Source organism: Piliocolobus tephrosceles, chromosome 7 (assembly GCF_002776525.5).
Source record: "Piliocolobus tephrosceles isolate RC106 chromosome 7, ASM277652v3, whole genome shotgun sequence".
In the NCBI taxonomy this organism is placed as follows: domain Eukaryota; kingdom Metazoa; phylum Chordata; class Mammalia; order Primates; family Cercopithecidae; genus Piliocolobus; species Piliocolobus tephrosceles.
The window spans coordinates 49098981-49118112 of record NC_045440.1 but is presented as its reverse complement, the minus strand read 5'-3'; the positions used below and the strand labels follow the sequence as shown (position 1 = coordinate 49118112).

The 19132-nt window shown below is 43.0% G+C and overlaps 1 long non-coding RNA gene across 1 annotated transcript in view; it reads right to left on the bottom strand.

Moving 5' to 3' along the window:
* Window positions 1-19132, bottom strand: part of LOC113225153 — a 193078-nt gene that overhangs the window by 26916 nt on the left and 147030 nt on the right. Inside the window, exon 3 of the long non-coding RNA XR_003309779.1 lies at window positions 819-975. This is a non-coding gene — a long non-coding RNA (uncharacterized LOC113225153). The remainder of the gene's footprint in view (window positions 1-818; window positions 976-19132) is intronic.

Below are 19132 nucleotides of genomic sequence, written 5' to 3'. Positions count from 1 at the left end.
GGTCTTGCATTTGATTTGGTTAATGGGCCAGGTCCCTCTGCGCAGCCACCAGCATCACACAAGGCCTCCCATCAGTGATCCAACAAGGAGGAAGCTGGGGTGGGGGTAAGCCTGATGGAAAGCTGAGCTTGCAAATCAGACTAGAATTTAGACTTTGGCTTCTAACGAGTAGAGCCATTGAAGGATTTTTAACCAACTCCATAAACAAGGTAAATAATAGCACCTTTTATATTCCAAGTAATCCTTAGGCAAGGCCGTTCTTCTTGTCACTCTCCTACCCAAGCTACTGCTGATGACTGTGATTCCCACAAAAGGGCAACACTCTGAGATGAGAGGCTCTGCCCCACACTCCCACCCCACCCACTCACACTTGGCCACTTATGCAACCTTTTAAACATGTATGTCAAAAGCAATTTTCTAATAAGAATCAAGAGTAGAGGCAGGGATTAGAGCTGGCCATACTTGGGTGACATTTCAGTTCATGTCATGTCAACCATGCCCACATAACTGAGTGTACACCTAAAACCATAGGATGAGTGAGAACTTAATGGAGAATGAAGACGGGATCAGTGAAGAGGATGAGGGGTGTGTTCCAGAAGAGGTAAAGTTTCCTGAGCTAGACACTAGAGTCAGAACCACCATAAAACAGGAGGTCAGAGGGCCACCCTCCCTGGGGCCCCTTCTGCACAGAACATAAAAGGGGGCCTTGTAGGGCAGAGGATACTGCCCAAGACAGTGGGACCCACCTGGGCCACACAGCATGAGGATTAGGAGCAAACAAATTATCAAGTAGCAGTCGGGATCCTTTGCTTACTCACCTGGCTCTCTACACCTCTTTGTCTCTAAAATGAAGACAGCAATCGTCTCTGTTTCTTCTGTTCTGAGGATTCGTAAGCTCCTTGTGCCAGGCACTGCTCCAGGTGTGAGGAGGTTCAGTAATGAGCAACCCAGACCAGGTTTCCATCATAAGGAAGCCTGTACCCAAGACAGGGGAGACAGCAATAACAATCGTTAGGCCCCCACATCTCAGCTATGGAAGTTCAGATTTTCACTGGGACTCTGCACGCCTTACAATCTAGGTAATGTTGTATGCTACCTCTATCCTATGTCCTGTGGAAGGAAGCCAGTTGTCTCCCAAGACTTTCTGCAAATATATCCCCTAGAACTTCTCAAGGTTGTTCTGCCTCCTTCCTGCCTGCCCTGAATTCTTCTTCTCTACTTAATATACTGGTCAAATATTTCCTTGATTCACACACACATGCACACATGCACACATACACACATGGCAGTGACAGATTTCACTGAGAACCTTGGAGCTATGGTGGGGCTTATAGAGAGTCAAGGCAAAACTTTTCCTTTGGGTCATGTTTGCAATATTTCTTCTGCCACTGGCTATGTTGCTCAGTTCTTTCCATTTTGTGTCCTCTAATTCTCTCCTTTCTACTTTCCTTCAACCCTCATGGAGGCGATATTGCTACCCCGATGGGTCCAGAAGGTGTAACCCCCCCTCCCCCACTGCAGGGGGTGTGGAGGGCAGAGCATCAAGCCAAAACAGATTATTCTCAAGCCTTGCCTGGTTTTGGACTTGCTTGGAACCCTTCACCCCTTTTTCTTCCCTATTTCTTCCTTTTGGAATGGGATTGTCTGTCCTAGGCCTGCCCCACCACGCACACTGGAAGCTCATAACTTGTTTGGTTTCACAGGCTCCCAGCTGGAGGGAAATGTGCCTCAGGAGCCATCGTACCTGTAATCTCATCCACGTCTGATATTTAGATGAGACTTTGGATTTAAATTTCAAAGTCGATGTTGGAATGAGTTAAGATGTTTGAGGTCATGGGATGGAATTAATGTATTTTGCACATGAGAACATAAAGACTGGGGGACCAGGAATGAAGCTTCATGGACTGAATATGACCTCCAAAATTTATCTGTAGAAATCCTACCCTGCAGTGTGATGGTTCTAGGACGTGGGGCCTTTGGGAGGTCATGAGGATCAGTGCCCTTGGCTTATTTCTGCCCATCCCTCTAATGAAACATCCCAGTGTTTGAGTAGAAGCCAGGGCACAGAGTCTCATGACCTTAGGGCCCCAAGTGACCCCTGCACTGGACTTAATAGATTGCTGTTCTGTCCTCACCTCTCTTGGACCTCCCCATAGCTCTGACACTGTGACCACACCTTCCTTAAAATGCTCAACTCTCTTGCCTTTTATGTCCAAAGCACCCAGTCACTCCCAGGCAGGGCCCCTGGAAGCTCAGGATCCTCCCCTTGCACATTAAACTTGGGGCATTTCTAGGATTGGCTTGGAGTCCCCTTTCTTTCCCCACTCTTGAGTGCCAAGGGTCAGCACGCCTTGTCTATGGGGGTCAGATGGCCAATCTTAAAGGGTCTTCTTGCAGCTGCCCACAATGGCAACATCAGATAGCCAATGTGCAAGCAAAGGAGAGTTTCAATAAAACTTTATTGACAAAAGCAGGTAGCATTTGCCGAGCATGGCTCCATACCTTCTTTGAGTACAGATCCATTCTCAAGGCTTCAAAATGACTCAGATTTATAGTTTCCACTCAGGCTTCTCCTCTGAGCTGCAGACCCATCCTTGCCTCCTTGGACACAGCTTCGCCAGGCTGACCTCGCGGCCTCCCACCGCCCACACGACTGTCTTGTGTGTTCCATCTCAGCAACGAGGCAGCCATCCTGGCAGGGAAGCCAGATGCCCAGGCCAGCCTGAACTAGCGGCCCGCGCCCCTGTGTTCGACTCCAGTGTGGATGCGCCCGTTTACTAGCTAAGAGTTGCAGGAGGTTTGCTCTCCAATCCAACCTCACAGCACTTCCCAGGTGGTGTTGCATGCCCCAGAAGGCAGCTCAGCCCACGCGGCTGCAGAACCTAAGGGCATGTACCAGCTTCCCTGCAGAACACATGGTCCCTGGGTCTCAGAGCAGACTCCGACCAGCAGGGCAGGTCCCACCACCTCCTCCTGGCTCCATCTCAGACCACACTCCAGCACCCCCATCTACAGTGCCCTGTTCTCCCTGCTTTACTGAATTTATTCTCATCTTTCAAATCTCAAGTCAGATTTATTAAATTCCCCTTCATATGCTCTGAATATACCACACATCTCTTCTTCCATTGTATATTTATTGTTTTGATCAGGGGTCAAAAAACTACAGCCTGCAGTCTAAAGCCACCCTCCATCCCTTTCTGAAAATAAAGTTTTGTTGGAGTTCAGCCTGTCCTGCACTTACATGTGGTACAGATGCTTCTGCGCCCCCATGCAATGGCAGAGCTGGGCGGTTACAACAGAGACCCGGAGGCCCACCAAGTCTCAAGTCTCTGCTGTCTGGCCCTGCACAGAAAACATGCGCCAGTCCCTGGTTTTGCTTATTTGGTAAGTCTGTCTGCCACACTGGACAGTAACCGAAGGAGGCTGGAGACCGTGCATGTCCTTCACTGCAAGAGCTTCACCACCAGGGGCAGGGCCTGAACCCAGCACTGGCTGGCTGGATGCAGAATCAGATCCGCCACATCACCAGGTCACGTGTCCCACCCTTGGCTGTCTCCTAAGCAAAGCTCCAAAACATTCACTTCACACTCTTTTTCTCCCTAGCCTCTCTGGTAATGCCCGTTCACTCTGCTGGCTGTGGTAGTTGAGGCTTGTTGACAACCCAGTGCTCTTCTAAAGATGAAGGAGGCACTAAATAAATTGTCTGAGCACAGGAGCTGGTTGTCCAAGTGTGAGTACAGCAATCACATATGAAGTAAATATCACCTTTGCAGAACGACCACGCACATGGTCACACACATGGTGGCACAGCCTGTGAGGGCATCTGGGCATTTTGCCTCATTTTACAGTAGAGAGAACTAGGCTCAGAGGGTGCTACAATTGGAAGGAGTCTACTCTCATCTGGCTGTGAAAGCTCTTTCCTTTTTAGCACAATGTTTCCAAAATGTGTGTTTATGAGGCAAAACGGGGACCTGTGCGCAAATATGATTGGAATGGGGGGCATATGCCATAGCCCTCATGGAGGTTCTACAAGAAAGAAGTCTGCCTAACATTTCCAGTGTGTTTGGCCTCAGTACTTTTTCCCACCAAATACCCAGAACCCCTCTGCAGAGACTGGTGTTCTATAGAACGCACTTGGAGAAACACCTACCTTTAAGAATCCAAGTCCATACCTATTGCTGTGGCCCTGAGGAGAAGATTTGGGGGGAGAGGTGTCTCAGCCTTCCTTTCTATAAAATGCCTTCATCTCCCAAATCACCCCATTGCACCATTCTCTCAGCACAATTGAGTTAAACTCTTAAGAAAAAAGCAATTTCATTGTCTGAGCAAAGTAATTCCCCTATAATAGAAATGACAGAGATAATCCTTTTAAATGATTTTTGACATTTAAAAGAAGAAGTTGCCTACTTACATGCAAGTTAATATCAGACTACACCTCATTCACCTGGGTGATGCCCCATGAACACCTCCTTCACCCTCCACGTCCATAAACAGGAATGAGTTTTGCAACATCTTCCTAAGATGCTGCTGACAGCCTCCCCCAGACTCTGTTGCACTGCAGTGAAACTCAGGTCATGACTCACACATGATATACTTTGTTCCTCACTCATTCGTCTCTCATCCATCTTTATATCACCCCCGCCTCCTGCCAGTGTTCAAAGAATGCTCACTGAATGAAACTGCAAGCCTTTCGATTCTTATCTCACAGATCACTGGCCAACAAATATTTTTCAAAAACCTCCTATGTGCTCAACCCCACACTAGGCCAGAGTCCAGGGGCTCACAACCTATAGGGGGAAATAGGGGAGACACGATGGTTCAGAGGGCGCTATGAGGAATGTCATTTCATCATCATTAATGAAAATGACAATTTTCTGAGAAATTGGGAGAGGTCTCACAGAGGAGACTGGAGCCCCTTACGGGGCCAGAGGAGCTCTGCTGGACACACCGAGGGCAGGGTGAATAGGGCTGAAGGCAGGAGGGGCACCGGGAATAGCTCATGGAAGGGCAGATAGACCACCCTAGGATATCCGGACTTTGTCCTATGGGTAATGGAAGCCATGGAAGATTTTTAATCAAAGCAACATGACTAAGTCTATGTTTAGGACAAAACCCAATCTGGAGGAAGGATTGCAAGGGAGAAAACCTCTCTTTATTTGAAAAGGCACTGGAATGAGGCTGCAGTGTTCCTAAGCAAGTATTCTTGGATCTCCTACGAGACACATGCTGTCTAGGCAAAGCTAGAAATCGGGGGTAAGGTGCTGCTGAACATGGTGACGGTGCCATCGCCTCTGAGACTGCAACCTTTCCCAACAGAATGAGGCAGAAAGCTGGGAGTCAAAAGGGACCTGCTCTTGCCCAAGCTTCATGTTCATTCTCCACAAGGAGTCAGGGCATGTGCCCAATGTTGGTGACGCTGACGAGGTCATGGTGATGATACTGGTGAGGTCGCCATGGCGCCCACAGTAGCAGGAGGGTGCCCGTGCCGGGCGGCACTGCCCCGCCCTCATGGCCAGGGACAGGAGCCCTGCAGGATACTGGACAATACTGGGAAGGAAAAGGAGGGAATCCTCGACCTTGAGCCAGAGCCTGGCCGCAGACCACTGAACCCTGAGTGTCTCAACAGGTCTCAAGAAGAAAATAATTATTGGAAGCTGACAAGGCAGTGAGTGAAAACAAAAGATCCTATCTGGTAGGAAATAGGATAAAATAGAGAGAAATTTGTTTTGTTTGTGGAGATAAAATAAGCAACAGACCACTGAACTCAGGTCAGAAGTGCACAGCCGCCTGCCCCAGAACTGACGGCAGACACAGAAGGAAGTGTGTTGGAGGTAGGTACAAAGAAGAAGCTATTTTGAGGAAAATCATCTTACACCCAGTATGGCTCCTCTCTACTGGAAGGCGGCATCCTTGCAAGTAGACTGACCAGATCCCTCAACATGAGAAACATCCCAGGCAATGCTGGTGCATGTGAGAGCTCTCCAATTTCTTTGCGCAGATTCCTCCTGGAAAGCAAGCAGGGGCCTGAATGATGCACTCTGGCCTCTTCCTGAGTGGACTCCCTCACTGAGTCAGTGCAGTTGCCAAGTTTCCACCCGGCTTTGTGCTGCGTGGACCCAGCTCTGGAGGTGAAAACCACGAGGGACCTCTGGTAGAAGAGCAGCCTCACCCGGGACCTGAGCCATTTATAACACAGGTCAGCCTAATGGCTGCAAGGCCCTTGTGTTTGGAAAAAAACAAGCTTTGCGCCTGTGGGATTTCCATGTGCTTTGAAGTTACTGTTTATACAAAAGCATTTTTGCTAGCAGTAATTGACTGATGCTTCTTCAAAGTACTTCCCAATTACCCAGAGAGCTAGGAAACGTGACTTCGAGAAGAGACGTGTGGCCCCCGCATCTGGTTTGTGTCTAGGTAGTTTCAGAAGTGGCCTCCTCATTGGCTGTGTCCTTTCTCATTTCATCACACATGACCCTCTCCTGCATATGTCCGGAGAGCTTTCCCAACAGGGTCCATTACCACTGGGAGAACCTTGAAAATTGAATGCTCTATTATTTGCTTCCTGGGCAGATATTGTTTCCAAAATGCAAAGTTGTCTTCACTCTGATAGAGGTGGTCTAGGCATGATCTTGGCCACTTTGAACATGAAGTCCAGTGGAGCATGCACAGTCTGACTTGTTGTATGGAGTGGACTCATGAGGCTGTCACATGAGGAAGTGATTGAGAGGATCAAAGTAATTATTCAAGCCAGTCTTGGCAAAAGACGCAGGTATTACAACAAAGGGTCATTTGAGGCTCACAGAGAAAGATCATTGTCGTGGTAAGAGGGCTGGAAAGCTGACCTGCCACTAATTAGCCATGTGTGAGCCCAACAGATTTTTAAAAATAATATATAGGAGCTTTATTGAGACATAATTCATGTACCATACTGTTTACTCATCTAAAATGCAGAATTCAATGATTTTAGGATATTTGTAGAGGTGTCCGATCAGCACCACAATCAATTTTCAAATAGTTTCACCATCCCTAAAGAAAACTCGACCTGGTTTGGTGGTTCAGACCTATAACCCCAGCATTTTAGGAGGTCAAGATGCACAGATCACTTGAGTCTAGGAGTTTGAAACCAGCCTGAGCAACACAGCAAAACCATGTCTTTACAAAAAATTAGCCAGACATGGTGATACGTGCCTGTAGTCCCAGCTACTCTGGAGGCTGAGGTGAGAGGATCTATTGAGACCCGGAGGCAGAGGTTGCAGTGAGCTGCGATCACACCACTGCATTCCAGCCTGGGCAACAGAGAGAGACCCTGTCTCAAAAAAAAAAAAAAAAAATGTTTTAAGAAAGAAAAACCTGTACCCGTAAGCAGTCGCTTCCTATTTACAACCAACCACCCCAACCCTAGGCAACCACTAATCTTCTTTCTGTCTCTGTAGATTCCAGGCATATTTCAATATGCCTGAGCCTCAGTTTCCCCATATGTAAAAGCCAGGGAACTGGAATGTGTGGATGCTAAAGAAGCCCTCTGAAGCCTCTATTCCTTTAACACCCCTAAGACCTATTATCATGTAATAACCAGTTTTTCATGTGATCTCGCAAAATCAGGCTGTGGTGCTGGCCCTGGCTTGGATTATGTTATTTGTTTAGTTGAAAGAGTGTAAGATTTGCTTGAGAAACCGAGGAACACATCACATCCCATTTTACTGATAGTCACAGGCTCCACTCTGCCACAGACCTCCCTCTGGAGAGTGGAGTCCCTGCGAGGGAGCCTCAACACAGATCACAGAGCACAGTAAGAGGATCGCTTACCAAGGCTCCAGGTGAAGAGCACTGGTCACACTCTCTAAAGAAAAAAAATAGACTCTTTTAGAGGTAGGACAGCACCTGTTCTGGAACACTTGGTCACCATCCACTCCCAGACTAAGGGAAGGCTCCAAGTGGAAGCAGTAGATTGGGAGGTGATTTTGTTAAATTATTTTAAAGTGAACAATTAGGTGGCATTTAGTACACATGGTAAAACCACCACCTCTCTCTAGATCCAAAACATTTCCATTACTTCAAGGTAAAACCCCTTACCCATTAAGCAGTTTCTCCTTATTTCCCCCTCCTCTCAGCCTCTGAAAGCCACCAATGTGAGCTCTGTCTCTATGGATTTGTCTATTTCATATAAATGGGATCGTGTATTACTTATCATGTCTGGCTTCTTTCCCTTAGCATAATGTTTTCAAGGCACATCCACATTGTATTGTGTATCTGTATTTTATTCCTTTTTGTGGTTGAATAAAATTTCATTGGATAAATACGCCACAATTTGTTTATCCATCCTTCTGTTGGTAGGTGGACTTGGGTGGTTTTCACCTTTTGGCTTATGTGAATAATGCTACTATGAAAATGCATGTTACACATACTTGTTTCTGTACCTGTTTTCAATTCTTTGGGGTATATACTAAGAAGTGAAATTGTGGGGTCAGACAGTAATTCTACGTTTAACTTTTTGAAGAACCACCACACTGTTTTCCACAGAGGTTGAATCATTTTACATCCCCACCAGAATTGTCTTTTGTTGTTGAGTTGTTAATAGTTCTTTATGGATCCTGGATACCAGATGCTTATCAGATGTATGATTTCCAAATATTTCTCCTATTTCATAGGTTGTCTTTTCACATCAAGGGATAGTGTCCTTTGATGCACATTTTTTTAATACATACAAGGCCCAGTTTATCTAGTCTTTCTTTTTTGTACATGCTTTTTGTGTCATATCTAAAAATCCATTGTCAAATCTAAGATCATGAAGCTGTATCCCTATGTATCCTTCTAGGAATTCTATGAGTTTAGTTCTTATATTGAGGCCATTGATCCATTTTGAGTTAATTTTGTACATCATGTGAAGAAGGGGTCCAACTTCATTCTTTTGCATGTGGATAGCCAGTTGACTAAGGGGTCCAACTTCATTCTTCTGCATGTGGATAGTCAGTTGACCTAGCACCACTTGTTAAAGAGACTATTCTTTCCCCATTGAAAGTCTTGGCACCCTTGTTAACATTCAATTGACCACAAATGGTTTGTTTCTGGGCTCTCAATTCTATTTCCTTGATCAACAAATCTATCCTTATGCGAGTACCACATTGTTTTGGTTACTGCAGTTTGTAGCACTTTTCAAATGGAGATGTGTGAGTTCTCCAACTTTGCTCTTCTTTTTCAGGATTGCTTTGGCTGCTTGGGGCTCACTGAAAATCCATATGAATTTGAGGATCAACTTCTCCATTTCTTCACAAATGTTGTTAAAATCTTAATAGTGATTGCATTGAATCTGTAGTTTTCTTTAGGTAGAATTGACGTCTTAACAATATTGTCTTCCAATCCACGAATATGGATTTCTTTTCCATTTATTTAGATCTTCTCTTTAATTTCTTTCAGCAATGTTTTGTAGTTTTCAGTGTACAAGTATTTCACTTACTTAGTTAAATTTACTCCTAGGTATTTTACCTTTTGGATGCTATTGTAAATGGATTTTTAAATTTTCCTTTTCATATTTTTCATTGGGGGAGTACAGAAACACAACTGCTTTTTGTGTGGTAATTTTATACCCTGTACATTTGTTGAATTCACTTATTAGGTCTAGTAGCTTTCTTAAGAATTCTTTGGTATTTTCTACATATGCATTCTATATGTAGAATATAGACTATATTCTATATATACATTCTATATATAGAAAATACATGTATATGTATATGTAGAAAATACCTCTCTGTGACAATAGACATAGTTTTCCTTTTCCAATGTGGACATCTTTTTTTCTTGCTTGATTGCTGTGCCTAGAATTGTCAGTACAATATTGAATAACAGTGGTGAAAGTGGGCATCCTTGTATTGTTCTTGAGTGGGAAAGTTTTCCATCTTTCACCATTGATGTGATGTTACCTGTGGGTGTTTCATAAATGCTCTTTATATCATTTAGGAAGTTTCTTTATATTCCTACTTTAATGAGAATTTTTATTATGAAGGGTGTTAGGTTGTGTCACATGTACTTTCTGCATCAGTTGTGACAATATAGTGCATTTTCCTCTTTGTTCTAATTATGTGGTATAGTACATTGATTGATTTTACTATGTTGAACTACTTTTGCATTTTTGGAATAGATCCCACTTGATCATCATGTATAATCCTTTTAGTATGCTGTTAGATTCATTTTACTTGTATTTTGTTGTATTTTGTTTAGGATATCTGCATTTCTATTCAAAAGGGATGTTGGTCTGTACTTTTCTTGTGATGTTTTTGTCTGGGTTTGGTATAAGAAATATGCTAGCATTATAGAATCAGTTAATAAATGTTTCATCTCTCATATTTTAGAGGAGTTTGAGAAAGATTGGTGTTCTTCTTTAAATGCTTGCTAAAATTCACCAATAAAACCATCTGACCCTGGACTTTCCTTTGGTGGAAAATTTTCTTACTACTGATTCAATTGTTATACTTGTTTATAGGTATCTTAAGATTTTCTACTTCTTCTTGAATCAGTTTTGATTATTTGTATGTTTTTAGGAATTTGTCCAATTCACTTAGGTCATCTAATTGGTTGGCATACAATTATTCATAGTATGCTCTTATAATCCTTTTTATTTTGAAAGATCAGTAGTAAAGTCCCCATTTTCATTTCTAATTTTAGTTATTTGTATCTTCTCCCTTTTTGTACATCTAGCTATTAGTTTGCCAATTTTGTTGATCTTTTCAAAGAACCAACTCTTGGTGTCGTTAAGTCTTTCTGTTGGTTTCTATTGTCTATTGTATTTGGTTTTGATCTAATCTCTACTATGTCATTTTTCTGGCTAGCCTTGGGTTTAGTCTGGTCTTCTTTTTCTAGTACCTTTAAGTATAAAGTTAGGTTATTAATTTGATATCTTTCTTCTTTTTTAATGTATGCATTCAGGATTATAAATTTCCCTCTGATCTTTACTGCATACTACAAGTTTTGGTATGTTACATTCTCACTTTTATTCATCTCAAAGTATCTTTTAATTTCCCTTATGATTTGTTCTTTCACCCCCTGGTTGTTTAAGACTGTGCTTAATTTCCACATATTTGTGAATTTTTCAGATTTGGCCTCTGATAGTGATTTCTAGTTTTATCCTATTGTGTTTGGAAAGGATACTTTGTGTGACTTCATTTTCTTGTTTTGTTTTGTTTTGTTTTTTTGAGATGAAGTCTCACTCTGTCACCAGGCTGGAGTGCAGTGGCACGATCTCAGTTCACTGCAACCTCCACCTCCTGGGTTCAAGCGATTCTCCTGCCTCAGCCCCCTGAGTAGCTGGGACTACAGGTACTTGCCACCATGCCCAGCTAATTTTATATTTTTAGTAGAGATGGAGTTTCACCATGTTGGCCAGGATGGTCTCGATCTCCTGACCTCATGATCCACCACCTGCCTCTGCCTCCCAAAGTGCTGGGATTACAAGTGTGAGCTACCATGCCTGGCTGACTTCAATATTTTTAAATTTACTGAGAATGGTTTTATGGTCTATTCAAGAGCATGCTGCATGTGCACTTGAGAAGAATGAGTATTCTGCTATGGTTTGACAGAGTATTCCGTATATGTCTCTTAGGTCTACTTGGTTTATAGTTATTCAAGCCCTCTACTTCCTTGTTGATCTTCTGTCTAGATATTCTATTCATTACTTAAAGAGGGATATTGATGTCTTCAACTGTTGTTGTGAACTGTCTCTTTCTCCCTTCATTTCTATCAATGTAATTTGGGGCTCTAATCTGATACATATATGTTTATAATTGTTACTTCACGATGAATTGACTATTTTATCAATATGTAATGTCCTTCTTTGTTTTTGGATGAAAGTTTATTTTGTCTGATACTACCCTTACTTTCTTTTGGTTACTGTTTGCATAGAGTAGCTTTTCCATCTTTTCACTTTCAATTCATTGTGTCTTTGGATCTTTGGATCTGAAGTGAGTGTCTCATAGACAGCAAGTTTTTTTAATCAATTTTGTCAATACCTGCCTTTTGAAATGAAAAGTTTAATCCATCTACTTTTTATGTAATTGAATGTAGAGAAGGAAGGACTTACTAATAAGGAACTACTTACTCCTAACATTTTGCTATTGTTTTCTCTATGCCTTTTTTGTCTCTCATTTCCCCCATTACTATCTTCTTTTATATGTAATTTTCTGTAGTAAACCATTTTGATCCCCTTCTCATTTTCTTATATGTATATTCTTTAGATTTTTTGTTACAATAGAAAATATAATTAACATCTAAATGAAATATAATTTAGTTTTAATTTAATTTATAGCAACTTAACTTCAATAGCATGTAAAAATTCTGCTCATGTACAGCTCAACTGCTGCCCATTTATGTTGTTGCTGTCACATTACATTTGTATACATTGTATGCCCACTAGTACATATTTATAATTATTTTATGCACTTGTCTGTTAAATCATGTAAGGAATTAAAAGTGGAATTGAAAACCTAAAATATAATTATACTGGTTTTTATATTTGCCTATGTAGTTACCTTTCCTGGAGATATTTATTTCTTCATATGGTTTCAAGTCACTGACTACTGTTTTATCATTTCACTCCCTTTAGCATTTCCTATAAGACAGGTCTATTGGTGGCAAACTCCCTCAGCTTTTGTTTATCTGGGAATGTCTTAATCTCTCCCTCATTTTTGAAAGATAATTTTGCCAAATACAGAATTCTTGGTTGACAGTCTTTTTCTTTCATTTGACTTTAAATGTAATCCCCCTGCTTTTTGCCCTTCATAGTTCTGGTTAGCAACTAGAAGTCTACTAGTAATCTTACTGGGGATCTCTTCTATTTGACAAATCACTCCCTCCTTCTATTTTCAAGATTTTTTTTTTTTTTTTTTTTTTTGGCTTTCAACAATTGTATACCATGTCTAATGTGGATCTCTTCAAATATATCTTATTTGGAATGTGTTGTGCTTCTTGGATTTGTAGATTCGTATCTTTTATCCAATGTGGGACAGGTCCAGCCCTTCTTTCTTCAAATATTCTTGCTGCCCTCTTCTTTCTCGGTCTTTTCTTCTTCTTGGATGCCCATAATGCATATGTTGGTTTGCTTAATGGTGTTCTACAAGGCCCTTAGGTTCTATTCACTTTTCTTCATGCTTTTTCTTTCTATTCCATTTATAATCTACACAATCTAAATTGTCCCCTCTTCAAGTTCACTGACTTCCTTATGTCTGGTCAAATATACTGTAGAGATCCTCCAGTAAATTTTCTTTTTTTAAGATGGAGTCTCACTGTGATGCCCAGGCTAGAGTGCAATAGCGTGATCTTGGCCCACTGCAACCTCTGCCCCCCAGGTTCAAGCGATTCTCCTGCCCCAGTCTCCCGAGTAGCTTGGACTATACTGGTTTTTATATTTGCCTATATAGTTGCATGCCACCATGCCTGGCTAATTTTGTATTTTTAGTGAGACAGGGTTTCACCATATTGGCCTGGCTGTTCTTGAACTCCTGACCTCAGGTGATCTGCCCACCTTGGTCTCCCAAAATGCTAGGATTACAGGCTTGAACCACCATGACTGACCCAGTAAATTTTTCATTTCAATTATTATCCTTTTCACTTCCAGAATTTCTATTTGGTTCCCTTTTGTAATTCCTATGCCTTTATTGATATTCTCATTTTGTTCATACAGCATTGTTCTGGTTTCCATTAGTTCTTTGTTTATGGTCCCCTTTAGCTCTTTCACTGTATTTAAGACAGATGACTTAATTGTCTTTCTAATAACTCCAGTGGCTTGACTTTCTCAGAGATGGTTTCTGTCCATTTATTTTATTCATTTGAATGGGCCACATTTAACTATTTCTGTTTATGTGCAACCTTTTGGTTAAAACCTGGGAATTTTATTTAATTATGTGGCAACTCTAGAAATCAAGTTATTCTTCTCCTTTAGGGTTTGCTCTTTATTGATTGAAGGCTGCAATAATCTGTAGTCTATTTGCGCATTGAGTTTGTCAAACTATCTTGTTTCAAAGACTGTATTTCTTGTCATGTGTGGTCAATGAAGGCTCTGTTTCTTTAGCTTATTTTCATCCAGTATTTTGATAGAGATTTCCTTGAATGCCCATAACTGAAAAATTTAAAACAAACAAAAGATCTCTCCTCATCTTTGTAAACTGACTGTACTGGGTCACTCTTTCAACATTTAACTGATATGTTTACAACTCTGCCTTAGCCTTCATTTTCTGCTGGAACTGAACCTACAGATCAGCCAGAAGTGAAACCTTTAAATCTTTAAAACTTGAGTCTTTTCAGTGCATGTGTCCTGCCCTGGGTGTACATGTTGCTTTCTAAATTCCCCAGTATACATGGGTACTTCTGAATGCTCTTAATTTCGTGAAGAATCTCTATCTTTCACTCTCAGGGAAACTTAAATGTTCAATTGCATGTCTCAACTATAATCTTTTGCCCAGGATATTACGGATTATTTGTTTGCCATTCAGTGCTTTTGGGCAATGGCCACTGCTTTTCTACCTTAAATCATTTCTGAGTGAACAAAAACAGAGACAAACATCTTGTGTCAGTCCTTCAGGTAGCCCCTAAACAGGTGAGAATAGGCAAATACAAAAGTTTGCAAATAAGATCCTAGAGTCAGAGACCAGAATTCCACCCTGGAAATGCAAGCTGACTTCCTCAAAACTGCTGCCAAGCTGGAAACGGGGTTGGGTAAGAGCAAACAAAAATGCCACAAAGTTTTCCTCCCATTTTTTTAAAGTTGTTTTTTCCTTGATTCAGCATTCTTTTGGTTACTGTAAACCTTTGACTGTTTTCCAGAGTTCTCAGTTTCTGCTTGTTTTTGACATTTCTGAGGCAGGGCAGGAGCTGCCTATGCTTCCTCTGCCATTTTGCTAACCTACCCTGCTGAGAGGGGATTTTTCAGAAGAGTTTTTGTTTTAATGGGGAGGAAGGGGTTCTATGATATTCGTGCTCCTCAAGACACACGTACCTCAAGCCAAATGAGGGCACTTCACAGGCCCTGTGGCACCATGAAAGGCCTGTCAGAGAGGTCTTGGGGAATTGGACAGTAGTGACTATCTCTTGTTGAAAAGAGTCTAACCATGATAGGTTACCTAAGCTGCCGTGATGGCAGAGCAAGAAGAACAGTCTAGAGCAGGAGCTGCACTTCTACCGACAGGGCAAGTAACAGCCCATATCTCCATGAGCAACATTCCACAGTGCTGCTATTAGAGCAAAAGCTGAGAGCTGGTTGAAGTGGTCAGGTAGACCATGCAAGTGTCTCCTTCTGTAATGGGTGAGGAAAAGGCAGCTTCTGAGCCCCTAGAGAGGTAACAACATCAAATAATAACTGCGCTAGACAAATGAGAGCTTCCTGCCCCTACTCTCCTCATTCCCAGCCTCTAACTCCAGCATAGAAGGAAAGGGTGAAGAAATGTTCTCTTTTCCAGTGCCAGGTCCCCAGGCTAGATCAGGACTGAGATGGGGTCAGGGAGGGGAGACACTTTCAATTAGATGAGAGATCAAAGTTAGGATTTAATTCAGGCTTGACTTTGAATAGTTAAAAGTAAATAGGAAAACTATGATTTCTGCCTGAGAGCTCCTCAAGAGCAATGAACATCAATTGATTAATTAAAATTGGATTGTTTCCTGCTTTGCACTTTCCTAAGTTCATTCAATATATGGGTGACACACACAACTGGAATGTGAGTGGGAAAAAGGGAGGGCAGAGAGAAGCAGGAAGTAATCTGTTGCTTCACATTACAAATCAGAAAAATTGGGGCAAGAATTCAATGAAAATTTTAGCATGTTATACAGGTGCATTTAAAAACTTAGCATGGAAATGGGTTCTCATGACACTGACTTCCCTGCTGTGTTATGGTAAGTGAGAAGGACGGATGTGAGCACGGGTCCACAGCTCCTCTCCAGAGACGGCCCCTTCTCACTCTCAGGCCAGGACTCCTGCGGTCCTGCTGCTGGAATCCCAGTGAAGGCATGCCCCACCAGGAGCCTGTGTGGGAAACCATGTGCTCCTCAGTGGTTTCTTTAAACTTGGTGCCAGGGAAGCTTCAGCAGATGCTGCTGGGCATCCCCTTAGTTATGAGGACAAGAGTGGCTCCCACAGAGGCCACCCCACAGCCCCCGTGTCCAGATGGGATTGGTAGCTACTAGTACTCAGAGGACTTCCAGCTTCCTTTCCTCTCCTCTCCTTTCTTAAAAAGAGCATCCAAGTGGTGCTCTGAGTATGTGAGACATCCCAACGCCAATATCCACCTCAAAATTAAGAAAGGAGAGGAGAGGAAAGGAAGCTGGAAGTCCTCTGAGTACTAGTAGCTACCAATCCCATCTGGACACGGGGGCTGTGGGGTGGCCTCTGTGGGAGCCACTCTTGTCCTCATAACTAAGGGGATGCCCAGCAGCATCTGCTCATCTTCTTCCCAAATGGACCCTGTTTAGGTTAGTCTTGCTGAACACTTAGGTTTGTGTCTTCCTGCTAACAAAACTGAAATAATGTATTTTCTTGGCTGCTCCATAAAATGTTCTATGAATTTATTCTAGAGGAGAAAAGGAAGAAGGAGGAATAAATGTGGCACTGGCCTTTTGATTGTGGTTTTTATTTCCATAAAGCTTAGATCACAAGAATGCATGAGATATTTACACAAATCTTTCCACAATTCCTGTGGCCTGTGGGGGCATAGCATTTGTATGACTTCACCACCGTGGCTGGCGTGTGCTCTCTCAGCAACTTTGCTGGTGACAGGGAGCAGCCCCCACCAGGGCCTGTAGTTCCGGGGCAGAGCAGGCAAGGTTTGTGTGTACCTTATTTATTCTTCCTTCTATGCCTTTTCTGTAGCAAATTCAACTTTGAAAAGCGGTCTGGGCTTTTCTCTATCATAATACGGTGAGTTTTCTTATCGTTAAGTACTCACTCCTTCCTAGATCATTTCCTTGGGGATGATAAAGCCAGAGGATGATAACTGAGAAAAACCAGGCTTCATTCACCTTTGCCATGAAAAGACTCAAGGCTTGATCCATCCCAGATGAGAGAAGCATGGAAAAAGGCAGCTGTGAGGCAACCAGACCCGTCACACAAGCTTCTCAAGTGATTCAGATTTCTGTGGCTGCAACAGGTTCTCCAGCCAATGGGGGATGAAGCATCCTGGGAGTCCTGGGCTGCGTGAGGCTAGACTCCAAGCTTCACAAACACACAGGGTGCACAGCAGGGCCAGGTGGGCAGCCGCTGCAGGAGGATTACCTGCAGGAAGGCTTCAGACGCCAGCTGTACACATCAACATAAAGAAGCAGCAGTGTGTGCGGGTGATGGTTTCCAAGCCACCTGATGTGGAGCACAAATGACTCATCCCCTGTCCAGACACCACCCCGGCTTTTCTCACATTAGTCATCTTATTTCTTATTTCTCTGACTTTGCACTACTGCCCACTAAGAATGTTGGTATCATGATCATCACTTTAAATAATGGGGGACAGGATTGGTGTGGAGGTTTGGGAACACACAGACCTCCTATGGCCATGGCCTTTTGGCCACAAGAGCCCCTTCTGCACCCTCCTCCACTATCTGTGAGAGGCAGTGCCCTTTGGGAGGAAGAGTATAAAATTTAGCTGAGGAGACTGGCATTTAAGTCCTTGTCTTCACAACTTCTTAGGCGAGACACGTGGTCAGCCTGCCTAGCCTCTCTGCCTCCTTTGTGTTGCCTGTATAGTGGAGACAACCGCATCTACCTTGCATCTACCTTGCCCAGCTTACTGAAGATGGAATGCAGCTGCACTAGGGCGATGTCTGGGGCACAAGAGGTGTCTCAGTAAATGAAACCTAAATAAAGCTCCTGGTCTGAGCTGAGAATAAGCATCATGTAATTCAGGTTTTAATTATCTTGATTCACCTAACATCTGCAGTGGGCAGGAAGCACCCAGCAGCCTGGCTGCCCCAGAGAGTGAGTGGGGCTCCTCCCACCCAAGAAACAGGAGAAGACTTTATCCACAGTAGGGAAATCTCAAGGCACCCAAGGGAAATTGTCCAGTGATTTACATGTGACCGTGCGGGCTTCTCAGGTGGCAGGAGGAAGACCCAGTATCCACACTGGAAGTGGGGTGCCCATGAGAGGAGCCCTCGGGGTCCCAGCAGGAGCGTGAGTATGCCATGTGCTCACATCTGCTCATCCATCTCCAAGGTCCTTTCACTATGTCCATTCCTTATGAGGTTTTCTGGGAAATTTAACTTGTTTTCATGCAGGTTTAACAAGAAGCAATATAGCTTTTATTACATACAAATCAAATAGCCTAAAGGAAAAGCTTCAATTCCATTGCGGTATTTAAATGTGACCCTGTAGGCTCCATTCCCTCTGGGAATGCTGGACCCTAGATCATGGCCAAGCATGTTCAGAAGCCAGCAGCCCACAGCACCCTCACGGACCCAGCCCATCTTCCCTAGCTGACCTCAAACCGCACAGCTGTCTCCTTGAATGAACAATAAAATGCCTGGCTGCAACCCCAGGCACAGCCAGCAGTTTCATTCCATACCATATAGCACTTTTGACATCAAGACTAGCAGATTTTAAGAGTCAAAACCTTTATAAACTTCAGAACTCTTCATAGTGGTTTTTAACCTAAGCAGGGAGTAGAAAAGATGAGAAAATTCCCCCAGAGAGGATAAAAAAAAAAAAAAAAAAAAAAAGCCTGCTATTCTTTTAGAAGTCAAAGCATCTGAAATCTCTTGATAGGAACATAACACCTCATGCAGATCTATGTGAGGAACCCCTTCTCTGTGGAACTCAACATAGTATCTGGGAATGGACTTTTTACTAATTCTTTATATACTACAACCAGATCAGACACAACTCCTCATGGACTGTGATTCTAACAGTGTTTGAAGCTAATATAGAAATGATTTAAGCAATATCATTTCACAAACCAGGTGAAAACACAAATAGTAGCACATAAAAATCCTCTGAACATTTCCTTGCAACCTACAGCCACAGCAGGGCATAGGAAGTGGTCCCAGGTGTGAACGCAGACAGAAGGACTCACCCAGCTTTTCCTGGGAGCAGCCGGGCACCCACAAAGGCAGGGCCGGGAGTCATAGCAGAGAAACCGGGGAAGAAGGATACATCTCACTGAGGCCTGTGAGT